Raw genomic sequence first — 13113 nt, forward strand, 5'->3', positions numbered from 1 at the left:
ATTTTGTTTTCTTATTTTTTAGTTACTATGATCCATTTCTTCAGCTCTCTATGAACTCTCAGTGCTTCTCTGTTTTGAAATCTTTTCTTTATATACATTTTTCCAATGTTTTAGATTACTCATGTTTACCCAATGCGGTATGGATTTTTAGTCTCCTTTATGGTCAAACTCTAAAAGCACTCAGTGCTTTTAGCTAGCTCACTTATTCAGAAGTGTTTTAAGTTATGAGATATTATCTTGTATCTTTTATATCATAAGGCACAGAGAATGCTTGTCCTCTGGTCACTGGAACCTGTGTACACTGAACATAGTGCCAAGTTCTCAAAGTCTTGAATCAAGATGCAAGCACAGGGATCTTTGTGTTATCTCATGTGCTAACAAATGTTTAGAAGCTGAGCTCAGTAGGCTTTCCTTAATTAAAATGGGTTTAGGAGCTTATTAAACTACCTAACTTTGTCACTATGTTTCCATTCTTATGGTCATTGGGATGCCACAGAGGAAAACCTATGTTTTCCAGATGGATAAAACTAACAATGCTGCAATAAGAACATGTTTTATTTTCTTTTCCTGTATTACAGAAAACCAGTGAGAATTAAAAGTGAAGTCAATCTATTTTACAGACAAAAAATCACATGTCTCCAGGGAAAACTATGAAAGTAGCATATGGAGAAAAAGAGCTTAAAGAAGTATAAAGTTCTCCTTCTCCTTTGTGACAGTATACTGCCTCTTTTGTGTGTGTGTATCCAGAGATGTAAAAGGAGAGGCAGTTTATCTCTTGCGGCAATATCTCCAGTACAGGGTAAAGGAGGATGAAGATATTTGTACTTCCTTATCTATTTTTGATATCTAATTGATCTGAATGTCTGTAAGAACATTGCCTTAAATCTTTCTAAACAGGGAGCACTTGAACTCGTTCCTTTCCCCTCCTTCTTTCCTCCTGATTGCCTTTCCCACCCCTAGAAAAAAAGAAAGCAAGTTTGTAGGGATCCCAAGCCCAGCAGGTCAGTATTGTGCAAGACACCTTCCATAAGCTATGGTCTGTCTCAGTGGTAGATGACACAAAAAATGACAAGAACAAGTTGATGGAAAGACTATTTCCTTACGATTGCAAAGAATTTTTATTCTGATCATATCTGTACTTGATCCTGTCCCAGTACATAGAAGTAGACAAGATTATTTCTTGAGGATTTTTTTCTAGATCTACTCTCCTAAGATCCCTACACATTTGCAATAGGTCTTGCTGGAAACGTTCAGATGAAAAACACGACCAACAAACATTTCACATGAAAAATGAAGTTTTCACAAGATATAAATGTTGGATATTTCCTCTCTTCAGTGGAATTGGCCTAAGCTGAAACATTTAGTTCCTTGATTATGATTTAAATTTTTGTTTTGAGTTTATTTCAACATCATCTATCCAGAGACAAAAACAAAACAAGAATCTATTTGCTGGAAAAATTGCCTGTAATCTTGGTATTGAAGCAGAGGGGGTTTTCCCTTTCTTTCATCATCTTCCAAACTTGAATTCCAGGCACGCTTCTGCAGTCTCATTTTCTCTGTCACAAACTCATAGAAATTCATGTGTAACACACAGTAAGAAAATGCCACGTACATATGCAGTTTCTTTGAGGGGAGAAATAGACAATAGGAAGCAAATGTGACCCTTGCTCAGTAGGATTTAGACTAGTTATGGGTGAGTATCTAGCTCACACAGGGTAACTCAGGCTGCCCAAGGTAGGCAGGGAATCAGAATCATAGAATCTTAGAATGGTTTGGGTTGGAAGGGACCTTTAAAGGTCATCTAGTCCAACCCCCCTGCAATGAGCAGGGACATCTTCAACTCGATCTGGTTGCTCAGAGCACCATCCAGCCTGGCCTTGAATGTTTCCAGGGATGGAGCATCTACCACCTCTATGGGCAACTTGTTTCAGTGTTTCACCACCCTCATCGTAAAAAATTTCTTCCTTATATGAAGTTTGAATCTACCCTCTTTTAGTTTAAAACCATTACTCCTTGTCCTATTGCTTCAGGCCCTGCTAAAAAGTCTGTCCCTGTCTTTCTAATAGGCCCCCTTTTAAGTATTGAAAGGCTGCAATAAGATGTCTTCGGAGCCTTCTCTTCTCCAGGCTGAAAAACCCCAACTCTCTCAGCCTTTCCTTAGAGGAGGGGTGTTCTGTCCCTCTGATCATTTTTGTGGCCCTCCTCTGGACCTGCTCCAACAGATTCATGTCTTTCTTGTACTGAGGATTCCAGAGCTGGATGCAGTACTCCAGGTGGGGTCTCACCAGAGCAGAGTAGAGGGGCAGAACTACTTTCCTCAACCTTCTGGTGTAAGAAGTAAAGAGAGAGTTTTATGTGCCTCTTAAAGGCAATACAGAGCAGCCTTGTTCTGAGCATAAGGGATGCTAGTCACTTAAATGTGTCTCTGGAGGTCAGACATCAGACTCAGGGCTGCTCATTAGCTACTGCCACTTCCTTGGGATGCCAAACCCTGAAGAGCTGTGTCAACTCCTTGCAAAGAGGCCTCTTGACTGAGGAATTTAGCTATTCTCTTCAGATAGACGGCATTCAAAGCCACAGCTAAAAATTGCCTTCCTGAGGTCTGATTAAAGTCCTGAGATAAATCTATCACCACTGTTATGAAGTCAACAGTGTTTTTTTTATTTCTTTATTGACTTTAGTAAGTCTAGCTTGTGTCCGCAACTGTCTCTACGAAATCAGAGGCCACAATAGACTCTCCTGGATAGGATTCGGTTTGGGAGTAAGGCCTTCAAATTTAAATGCTGCCTGGATGTACCCACATGTGTGCCGTGGTGTCTAGGCTGCCCTAACTAAAGGGTGCTCTAGCCATACAGTGGGACAGCCTGGAAACAGAGGTTTTGCTTGTCCTACATCTGTGGCTATCCAGACCAGGGCTCAGGGAAATTGAAGTTTCAACCTTACTTCTGAGGTTCACAGTTTCTAACAGAAAAAAATAGAAAAATTTACTGTAGCCTTATGCTATTAAACTCCTCAGATATTAACAGCATCTATCACACCTACCTACACAAAAGATTGGCGTAATGTGCAATTAACAATACTATTAATGAGTGTTTGAATTTAACATGATTGTTCTGAAAGTGAAAGGGCACCAGATGTGTAATTGCTCCACTACAAGAGATTTTTATGCTGAATTAGAATTACTGTACAGTTTGATGCAGAAAATCCCATTCCCTGAGAATTATATGGTACAGACAGAAAGTGGCAGGAAATAATCTTCTTTCTCTTAGAGAATAGGTCCTTTGGATCTACTAGACCTATTCTCGGACAATAGACAATACCCTTAAACTGAATATTCTGGAGTTTAATCCATGTATGTGAAATTGATTAAAATGTAAACAAATAAACCACACTATTTGAAAATCAAATAATGCTACCACAAATCTGCTCGTTTTGGAGTGCTGGTCAACTTTTTTTGTCACTGTTTTATGCAAAGAGCTCAAATATCTTCAGGATAGCACACTCAATGTTATAAAATTATAAATAATGTGTTTATCATTTCAATCATCCATTGATACATCTTGTTACTAAGATGGGTTGATGTTAATAAAATACAGCACTTACAACTAAATGAGGTACATAGAGTTCTGTGCATCTGTGCTTATATAGTTTAAATGATAAAAAATTGTCACCTTCATTGGATCACCTAAATGTAATTGTATGAGATTATGAGACATGGCGTTATCAACCGCAACAACGATGCAAACTTTTTCTGCAAAAACCTTCATCTAGTTAAAATAGATTTGCATACTTTTAAAATCCACAACTGTTGTGGCATACTAGTTGGCTGTCACAACATGGGCTTTATTTCCTAGCTATTAGGGAGAACCAACACTCTCTTACATTATTTAAATTAGTTACTCAGAGAGAGAATGACTTGCTTTTCCCTTCGACTCATTTTCACTCTAGGCCATGTGTTTACATTGACATGGCCTTTGAGATGGTAAAATGAAACAGAGAATATTTTTTCCTTAATGGAAAAAAACCTGGAAAATTTTTTTGTTGTTTTTGCTAGAATTGCTCCAAGGTAAATAATGCTGGGTTTTGATCATTGTAAATAAAGGCATATTTTTTTCATTAATACTTGGAAGTTTTCTTGATGAAGAATAGTTTTTGAAGAAAGAATAAGCTTTCTGGAAAAATCAAATTTTTAAATTAATGTTAGCCTAGGGGAAAGTTTAAAGAAATTAGCAGGACTCCTAAAACTCCATCACTTGCTTTGAGACAAATTAGAAATATTTTTTGTTTATTCTCAGCTAGTGATGGCCATGCAGAAAATTGTGAAGTAAAATAGAAATTGCTTTCCATGTGAATTCCACAGTGGTACTTTCATCTGCAAAACATTCTATGCTCTTGCAGTACAATTCAAAGAACATTCTGGAGGGATTTGAGAAAGTCAGAAAACATCACGATGACATCACTTCACTCAACATAAAGAATTTTGTTATGAGGTTAGAATAAAACTTCAAAAGAAGTCTTAAGAATAAAAAATATGTCTGGGGTTTCTTCTAGTTTCTTCTTATTCCTGTAGAGACAAATAGATATAGAGGAGAGACTTGTAATGTTAAAAGTTTTCTGTTGTCAGCATAGTTGTTTAACATATCTGTAATTGCTGATCTGATCTGTTACATTTGCTTGCACCCATTGGAATGGATCTTTATTTCTCATAAAAAATACACATACATACCTGTGGGATGCACACAAGAACTCTCAGGGTTTTTGTTTCCTTTGACAGGTCTGGAATCTATGACTTTAGCTATAACACGGTTCATGTGCTAGCAGTCACTGAGGTACCATAATTCAATTTCATTTTGGTCATTTTTTTGGAGCTGACCTCTACTTTTCAGTTAAGAGCTAATTTTAATCAAATTCGTTTTTCACTTTGCAGAAACATTTCCAATATTACCTAGCTTGACTGCACTTTAATTCCATTATGTCACATTTCCAATTTTTATATTAGCTCCTCTATACGGATTTAGACAATAAAGTACCAAAAGAACTATACTCCATGGTGCAGTTTCATTTAATATCTTTTTATTTGCAGTAAAATATGCAATATTTAGGAAATTCAAATCATCAGTTAAACTGTATTGAGCTTTCACCATTTCAAAGACCATCTCTGAGATAACTGTGTATTTTCCTTGGAATAAAATGTTGAGCAAGAAGACTTCATATTTTTGTATGGGTGCACAAAAGCAGAAGGAGATTATTTTGAAAAGAATCGGAAAGTGGGTAATGTGTTCTTCTGAAAAGCCTGCACATGTACTCCAGAAGTTGGAAAATATTAGAATATTCAGTAAAGAATGTTCATCATCTAGTGTATTTCAAGATATTAAATATGAGAAGGTGCCATACAGATGGTTAAATGCAATGGCATTTCAATTCTAGAAGCCAGGATTACAACTTTGCTTAGGCCCAAAGACAACTCTTCATAATGCCTTTGATCACGGCTTTACAGTCATACCGGCAGACCATTTACATGTCATGGTGAGAAACAGAATATGGACAGGCTGGAGAGTTGGGCGGGGAGAAATTTAATGAAATATAACAAGGGCAAGTGTAGAGTCCTGCATCTGGGCAAGAACAACCCCATGTACCAGTACAAGTTGGGGGCAGACCTGTTGGAGACCAGCGTAGGGGAAAGGGACCTGGGGGTCCTAGTGGACAACAGGATGACCATGAGCCAGCAGTGTGCCCTTGTGGCCAAGAAGGCAAATGGCATCCTGGGGTGTATTAGAAGGGTTGTGGTTAGCAGGTCGAGAGAGGTTCTCCTCCCCCTCTACTCTGCCCTGGTGAGGCCGCATCTGGAGTATTGTGTCCAGTTCTGGGCCCCTCAGTTCAAGAAGGACAGGGAACTGCTAGAGAGAGTCCAGCGCAGAGCCACGAAGATGATTAAGGGAGTGGAACATCTCCCTTATGAGGAGAGGCTGAGGGAGCTGGGTCTCTTTAGCTTGGAGAAGAGGAGACTGAGGGGTGACCTCATAATGTTTATAAATATGTAAAGGGCAAGTGTCAAGAGGATGGAGCCAGGCTCTTCTCAGTGACATCCCTTGACAGGACAAGGGGCAATGGGTGCAAGCTGGAACACAGGAGGTTCCACTTAAATATGAGAAAAAACTTCTTTACGGTGAGGGTGACTGAACACTGGAACAGGCTGCCCAGACAGGTTGTGGAGTCTCCTTCTCTGGAGACATTCAAAACCCGCCTGGACGCGTTCCTGTGTGATATGGTCTAGGCAATCCTGCCCCGGCAGGGGGATTGGACTAGATGATCTTTCGAGGTCCCTTCCAATCCCTAACATTCTGTGATTCTGTGATTCTGTGATTCTGTGATCTGGCATGGGGTATGTCAGTAGTTACGTGAAGCATCATGTGTAAATCAAACACTAATGATAACTGCTTACATTAATTGACTTTTAAAACACTGACTGACCTGGATTGTCTCTGGTTTTTTTTTAATGTCATAATCAAGGTCTTCATAGACTTTCACTGGAGCTGCTCTGCCATCACAATTGCATCATCATACAGGCTAGACTTGGACTAAGTCACAGTGCTACAGTGATGTAATATTGCAATGGTATGTTCTCATGTTCGCTTTAGTTTAGCACGAGATCATTCCTCTAGTGTAACAATGAGTTTAAACTAAATAAAATATCCCACTAGTATATACAAGTAGGGAAGTCACATATTATAAAACCTAAGTAAATACATTTTAAACACTATCAACTTGTCTATCTTAAAAATTAGTCAGAATCACTTCTGAAATATGATCCATTAGCAGAAACACTGTAACTTAAAAAGCAATATACATTCTTGAGAATTTTGCCAAATCATTATTTTTGTGCTAGATGATGAGATATTAGAAACAGATTATAAATAAAGCATTTGCTCAGTGTTGCTGCTACAGAGAACAGAATCACCAAAATGCTCATGGATACTTCAGTAGCCCAGTCCCTTTTAAAAATGTTTTGATCAGGAAGTGGGTCATGTCTGGGGCACATACTGAAATAATGTGTATAATGCAGAGGGAATAATTCATAATATTTCCAATTACATTTTAAAATGCTTTTTTTTGGAATCCCAGAATCCCCTTTTACTCAATATCTCATGGCTTTGCTCTGACATGTTGCAAAAGTGGGCCAGGACCCAAATGTTGGATCCAAACATGTGGAAATTTTGGATCCAGAACTACTGCATAGTTAGAAATAGGCCCTTCTCTCCCTCATACACTGAAATGAAGCAGCTGTGAAGAAACCCTGAGCTTTGATGGCTAAGATAGAGATGTTTGTGATTTAATTGAATTGGAATCTTTATCTAGTCTGTATTTAAATTATAATAGTGGTCTAATGTCAATACATATCCACATATAACCATTTTTTTAAAAAATTCTTATCTTGAGTTAATGTCACTGTAAAATGTATGGTATATTTTCAATTTTCCATTTGAAATTTATTATCTTAGCATGCAATGGTACTTAACAGTATCATAGATACTTGATAGTGATGTCTAATTAAAGCTGTAAAAAAAAAAGGAGCACTGAATTTTAATTTTGAAAATTGAGGTCTTTTGAGTCCTTTCAGTGTTGATGTTATTTTGACATTACCATAAGAATTTATGATTGTTACCATATAGAAGCAGTTAGTCAAACTCCTAGCACTTCACGTGGTTTCATGGATATTTGCTTGGCAGAGGACTGTTTAGTGTATACATTTTCAACTTATATGGAGGATTTGTGTTGTGATTGCAAACAATTCTGCTAGTTTTAGCAGAATTTTATGCACTGTATACACATCATAAAGCTCTCCTGCCCTAGTAATTAAAGCTTATTTAGCTGTCTAGTTTGAAGTTTCGACATTCTGGACATTTACCACAATACTTGAGGTTTTGTAATTTTTTTTTTTAAGGTTTTAGGTTGGCAGATAATATCATATTTCCAAAATAATTTTCAGTGTAAAATTGAGCAAATAGACTAAGCTAGAGATCTCTTTTTAAGGTTTAAATTTGAAGCAGGGATAGATACGGATTCTCATGAAATGTGACAAACATATAATAGTTTATGAGCATAGCATTTATTTTTCTTCTTAGATTATAGTAGCAAAAAGAAAATTCTCTTTTCCTAGAATGTGAACAATTTCCTCCCAGAAGTCTAGAGGTTCAAGTATTTGTTCTTTTGGGTGAAAATGGAAAAAAAAAATCCTTTTGTACAAAAATCTGCAAAAAGTAAGAAAGTTGTCTCTGTAATTTTTCTTTTTGCTTTTTACCTATTTTTTTCTGATATGAATGGCAGTTTCAAATGAATGAAGCTTACCTTTCTGCCTTGCTGTTCTCTTTCAGATGCTGACATGCAATCAAGACATGAAATTTATTTTTTTTCTGAGTCAGAGACCTGTGAAACTTGAATCAAATTCTTCAGAAGTGTCATCCTGAGTAAATATTCACAAAATACTCTTGAAAAAACTACAGTGCCTCCTTCAGGAGTTCCACCACTAAAAGAAGGTAGATATTTGAAAAGTGTGCTCATGGTCATACCATCTCTTTATGTTCCTTGGAATTAAATTCTATTCTTCTTATATTTTATTATATTGATTATTTTTCAAAAGAACACAAATCAACGAGAAAGGGGGTTCTCTTTTTGCAGGAGATGATAGTTCTGTTTGTTGGAGGACCCATCAACCAATGAAAAGAAAGAAAAACATCAGATAATAACTTTTTATTAAGTATACAGGAACATATACATCAAGTCTGGCTATTTCTTAATGAATACTGGTGAAAATGTAATTTAAATAGTACACTAATTTTTCTCTCCTAAGCAATTTATAATGTAATATATTTACAATTTATAAAGTGAATACAACTTCCTCTAAAAGTAATTCCCAGTCTGACATTGATAAAAAGCCTGAAGGATTTGGGCTGGGGGTTTTCTCCCCTTTTTTACTTGATTAAATTGTAAAAGTAATGGAGCGATATCAGGTCAGAGATGTAAGAAAAGGTCTGTCTTCGTCGCATCCATTAAAAGGATAAGTACATAGAAATGGTAGTTGACCATTTCTAATCACAAACTCACAGCTTATACAGAAGCAGTAGCAAAGAGACTAAGTCTATGTAGACTGTACCAGGTAACAACACATCTGAAAAGATTTTAAAACATGAACTTAACCATTAGCAGTAATTTAGTGCCTGAGTTTAAGACAAATTTGTTTGCAAAAGAGAGAAGAAAACAGATCTTCAGCATTTTTCTGCACTTCGATGAAAATGCAGCCTTTTGTAGGAATCTGGGATTTCTAATGCAGACAGCATGTGTTTCCTAGCTGGATAGAAATGAACCCAGCATAGATGGCTTCAGTCTTTCACTAATGTAAAATTATTACTAAACACACCCAAAAGCAAATATAAAAAATTTAGTGTAGTCCTCAGGGCAAAATTGGATTCATAGCGATGAGATTATGAAAAATGCCTTTGTTTTTGCATGCTATCCCTTGGTTAACTGCACCATTTGGCTCCAGTAGCTGGTCTTAAAGTGCCTAATATACCGGAATTGCTTTCTGTTTAGTCACTGCTATACCATGGCTGTCAAAAGAGAACTGAACTGCAACAGAGCGTTGTAGTCGCCTTAACACTGATCCATTGTTCCAACTATAATGCTATATTATTGCCAGACCATGTTAGAAAATTATGTCTATATTTTATTAGCACAAGTGCATATATTGTGTTATCTGTGGAAATATGAATCATAGAATTTAGATGGGGTGGTGTAGTAGGCCATTCTACAACCAGTGAAGAACTGTTTCACACATAATTTTAAATGAGTCTTTAATTTGGTCTTTAATTTGTTGACATATGTTACAGAATAGTCATACCTGGCAAGAACTGGTAGGCATTTGCAGGATCAAAATGCATGTATATATTCCTCCCTGCAACAGCAGCTCTAGCTGTTACTTGCTGTTTTCTGAGTGGTCTGGGTTTTGGTTTTGCTGTATTTCTCATTGGGACATTGTATTTTTTGTGATGGTACATGATGTAATGAGGGCCAGCTGCTTGTTAAAATCCATCATTTAATAATAAGCTGGTAATTTCACCTAGTCTTTAACCTACAGAGTTGATTTCTCATACATAACTTCTCACTTTACATAACTAATTGCCAAAGAACTTGACGTGTATCTAGTCTTCTCAAGACACATCCTGGACTGGATGTGCTATGGTGTACTGGCACATTTAGGAAAGAAGTGAACTAAGATTCTGCTTGCAAAATATCTGACTGATACTGGTGATCATTCATTTGTTATTAGTACCAGATTCACCCACAAATTTAAACATAAAACCATTTTCATCACATTAGATTACAGTAAGTATTTTTGAAATGTACCAAGACACAGTAGGCATAGATGGTAGAAAAACATTAACTTACTGGAATGAGCTCAGCAGAGGGCCACCAGGATGGCTGGGGGGCTGGAGCACTTGATGTAGGAAATGCTGCTAAGAGACCTGTTTTTTTTCATTCTGAGGAAGGCAAGGGCCAAGGGAGGATTCTTATTGCTGCCTTCAATTACCTCATGTCTGGTTATAAGGAAGATGAAGCCCATACTCTTTTTGGAGGCACACAGTGAAAGGACAAGAGACATGGAGAAAAGCTGCAACAACAGAAATTCGATTAGATATTAGGATTTATTTTTTTTTATAATGAGAACCATCAAACTCTGGAGCAGGCTGCACAGAGACCGTGCAATTTCCATCCTTGGAGACAGTGAAAACTTGACTGGAGACAGCCCTGGGAAACCTGGTCTAACTTCGAGGCTGGCCTTGCTTTGCACTGGGGATTGGACCAGAAGTCCCTCCCCACTTAAATTATTCTGCGATTCTATGAAAATCAATGTATGGATTTTAAACAAAATGGAAAGCTGATCTCGAGCAAAATTATTTTGTTGTTTTCACTGTTGTGCTTACAATAGAATAGACAAAGTGGAGGTCACTGTTTATACTTGTGTTAAATTTTCAGGACCGTGGGCTGGTATCCAAACTGAAAGGAAAAATTATTCAGCAACAAGTCCTGAACCTCTGGCAACCTGCTCTATAATCCATTTGTTTGGCTGTTGTTTTTCTATAGATGTAGATTAGTTTGCCTGAGCAAAGATCTTAGAAATCAATGTGTAAATAGTGTTTTAACCTGGTTGCCAGTAAAAGAAACAAAGTAGAATGAAATAAATGCATCAGGGAGAGATTCATTGACGTGAGTGGCCTCATCTTCAAAACAGCCAGGAAACAGCAGAAATAGCCCTAATGTGTTTTAATAGAGCAAAAGAGGCATAAATTGTGGTTCATTTCTCTCTATTAGATCTGATTTTTCTGTGATATTTTTTCACAGTCTTACTCCTGAAGGTTTCTTGTGAACATGATGTAATGCAGATGAACGTAAAATGAGACCCACAGAACAGCACAGTCTACCTTCTTGTAGGCTTTTACTGATTTTCACCTACTTCCCTTTTCTGCTTCTGTGCGTAGGATCTAACAGCAGGAAAATGTCATTTTCCCAGGAAAATACTTGATGCTGATCAAGAAAGAAAACATCAGCCTGACCAACTGAACACCTATTAATGATATCTCTGCATCTTGTATGTTTTTTCAAGTACTCTGGAGAATTAAGCCTGTCAGACACAGATGTGCATGGAAGCAGTTTGGCAAGATGATTGTGGGGAGATACTAACAGCTGCAGAGTTCAGAAGTGCAAACAGCTTTGGAAGTGTGTATAGACATCTGGCTCTGTGAAGTCAGTGGGTCAAGGTCTCTTCTCTTTTACATTGATATCTGTTGTTCAAGTGCTTGGAATGGAGGCGACATGTGTGCATTAATCCTTCCTCCATTTTTCAAAGAAAGAACAACAGATCATCACCTTCCTGTGCATGCAATTCCTGAATACCACACATTAAGAAACTTGGCAATAAGTCAGCATGAGATTGTTTTTCTTAGTGTAAAAGATGCCGGATCTTATATTATATTTATCTTTATGGATATATGAAGATTCACAAATTAAAGGAAGACAGAAGAGGAAATTCACATCTCTATTCAGACACATATTAAGGTTAACACTGAACCAGACAGGGAGGGAGTTTGAGGCTGAAGCATAGGCATAGCAGTGGAAATGCATCCTGAGAACACGGCTGTAGATGCTTTGTGCTCATGGATCAGTTGGGGTGTGACAGGAGCATCCTAGAGGGATCTGGGGCTTCTGAGGTGGGAACACTGGAAGAAACTAGCCCTGCCTGCCACTTTCTCATGCATTTCAGTAGGATGGAAGATGCATCTCCTTTTCCTTTGTCTCTTGATGACTCACACAACAATAACAAAGGCTCCTGAGATTTCTGTGGCATTCTCCTCCTCTCATCCTGGGAGGCCGATCAGTGCAGAGACATGGACATTGACAAGTCTTCCTTCGGCTTCTATATGGCAGAATAATACCTCAAGTGATTTGAGAAAGGTTATGTCAAAGGTGCTCAGGGAAGAGTGGCTTTTGCTTGGACACTGTCAAAACGCTTTGGTGTTTCGGTGACCTTTGGTGACCTTGATCACTTTTTCAGCAGTATAAACTGGGTCTACAGCCCTCAAAAAAATCCCTGGAAATACTTCCAGCACTGGATGAAAAAGCTCAAGATTAAAGAACCTTTCACATCTGTTCCTTGTCACCAGCTTAAATTTAACCTATGACAGTAATGAGTCAAAGTCCACGTGCTGTTTGGCCTGTGTGAAGACTTTGTAGTCGTTTGTGTACATCACAAATGGCGTTAATTGGCAGCTGTGTCAACAGCCTCTTTGAAGGAATTGGGAATTCATTAGGCATGTGTACAGAGCTGGTCTTTCCCTGGTAAAAAAATACCCCTTTCATATGAGGCACTTAAGATGGAGTAGCATGGAGAAACTTGCCAAGACACTGCCTGGTTTGTAGCCATGACAGTAGTCACATTGCTAAGGAACGCTCTCATTCAGCAGCAATCCCACAGTTCCCCTGCCTCTGATGCACAGAGGAGTAACAAGAAGTTGGGGCTGTGTTCCCTTGTTCAGGCCAGGCACTTGAAGAACTGAGCTC

This window comes from Nyctibius grandis, chromosome 3 (genome assembly GCF_013368605.1).
Source record: "Nyctibius grandis isolate bNycGra1 chromosome 3, bNycGra1.pri, whole genome shotgun sequence".
In the NCBI taxonomy this organism is placed as follows: domain Eukaryota; kingdom Metazoa; phylum Chordata; class Aves; order Nyctibiiformes; family Nyctibiidae; genus Nyctibius; species Nyctibius grandis.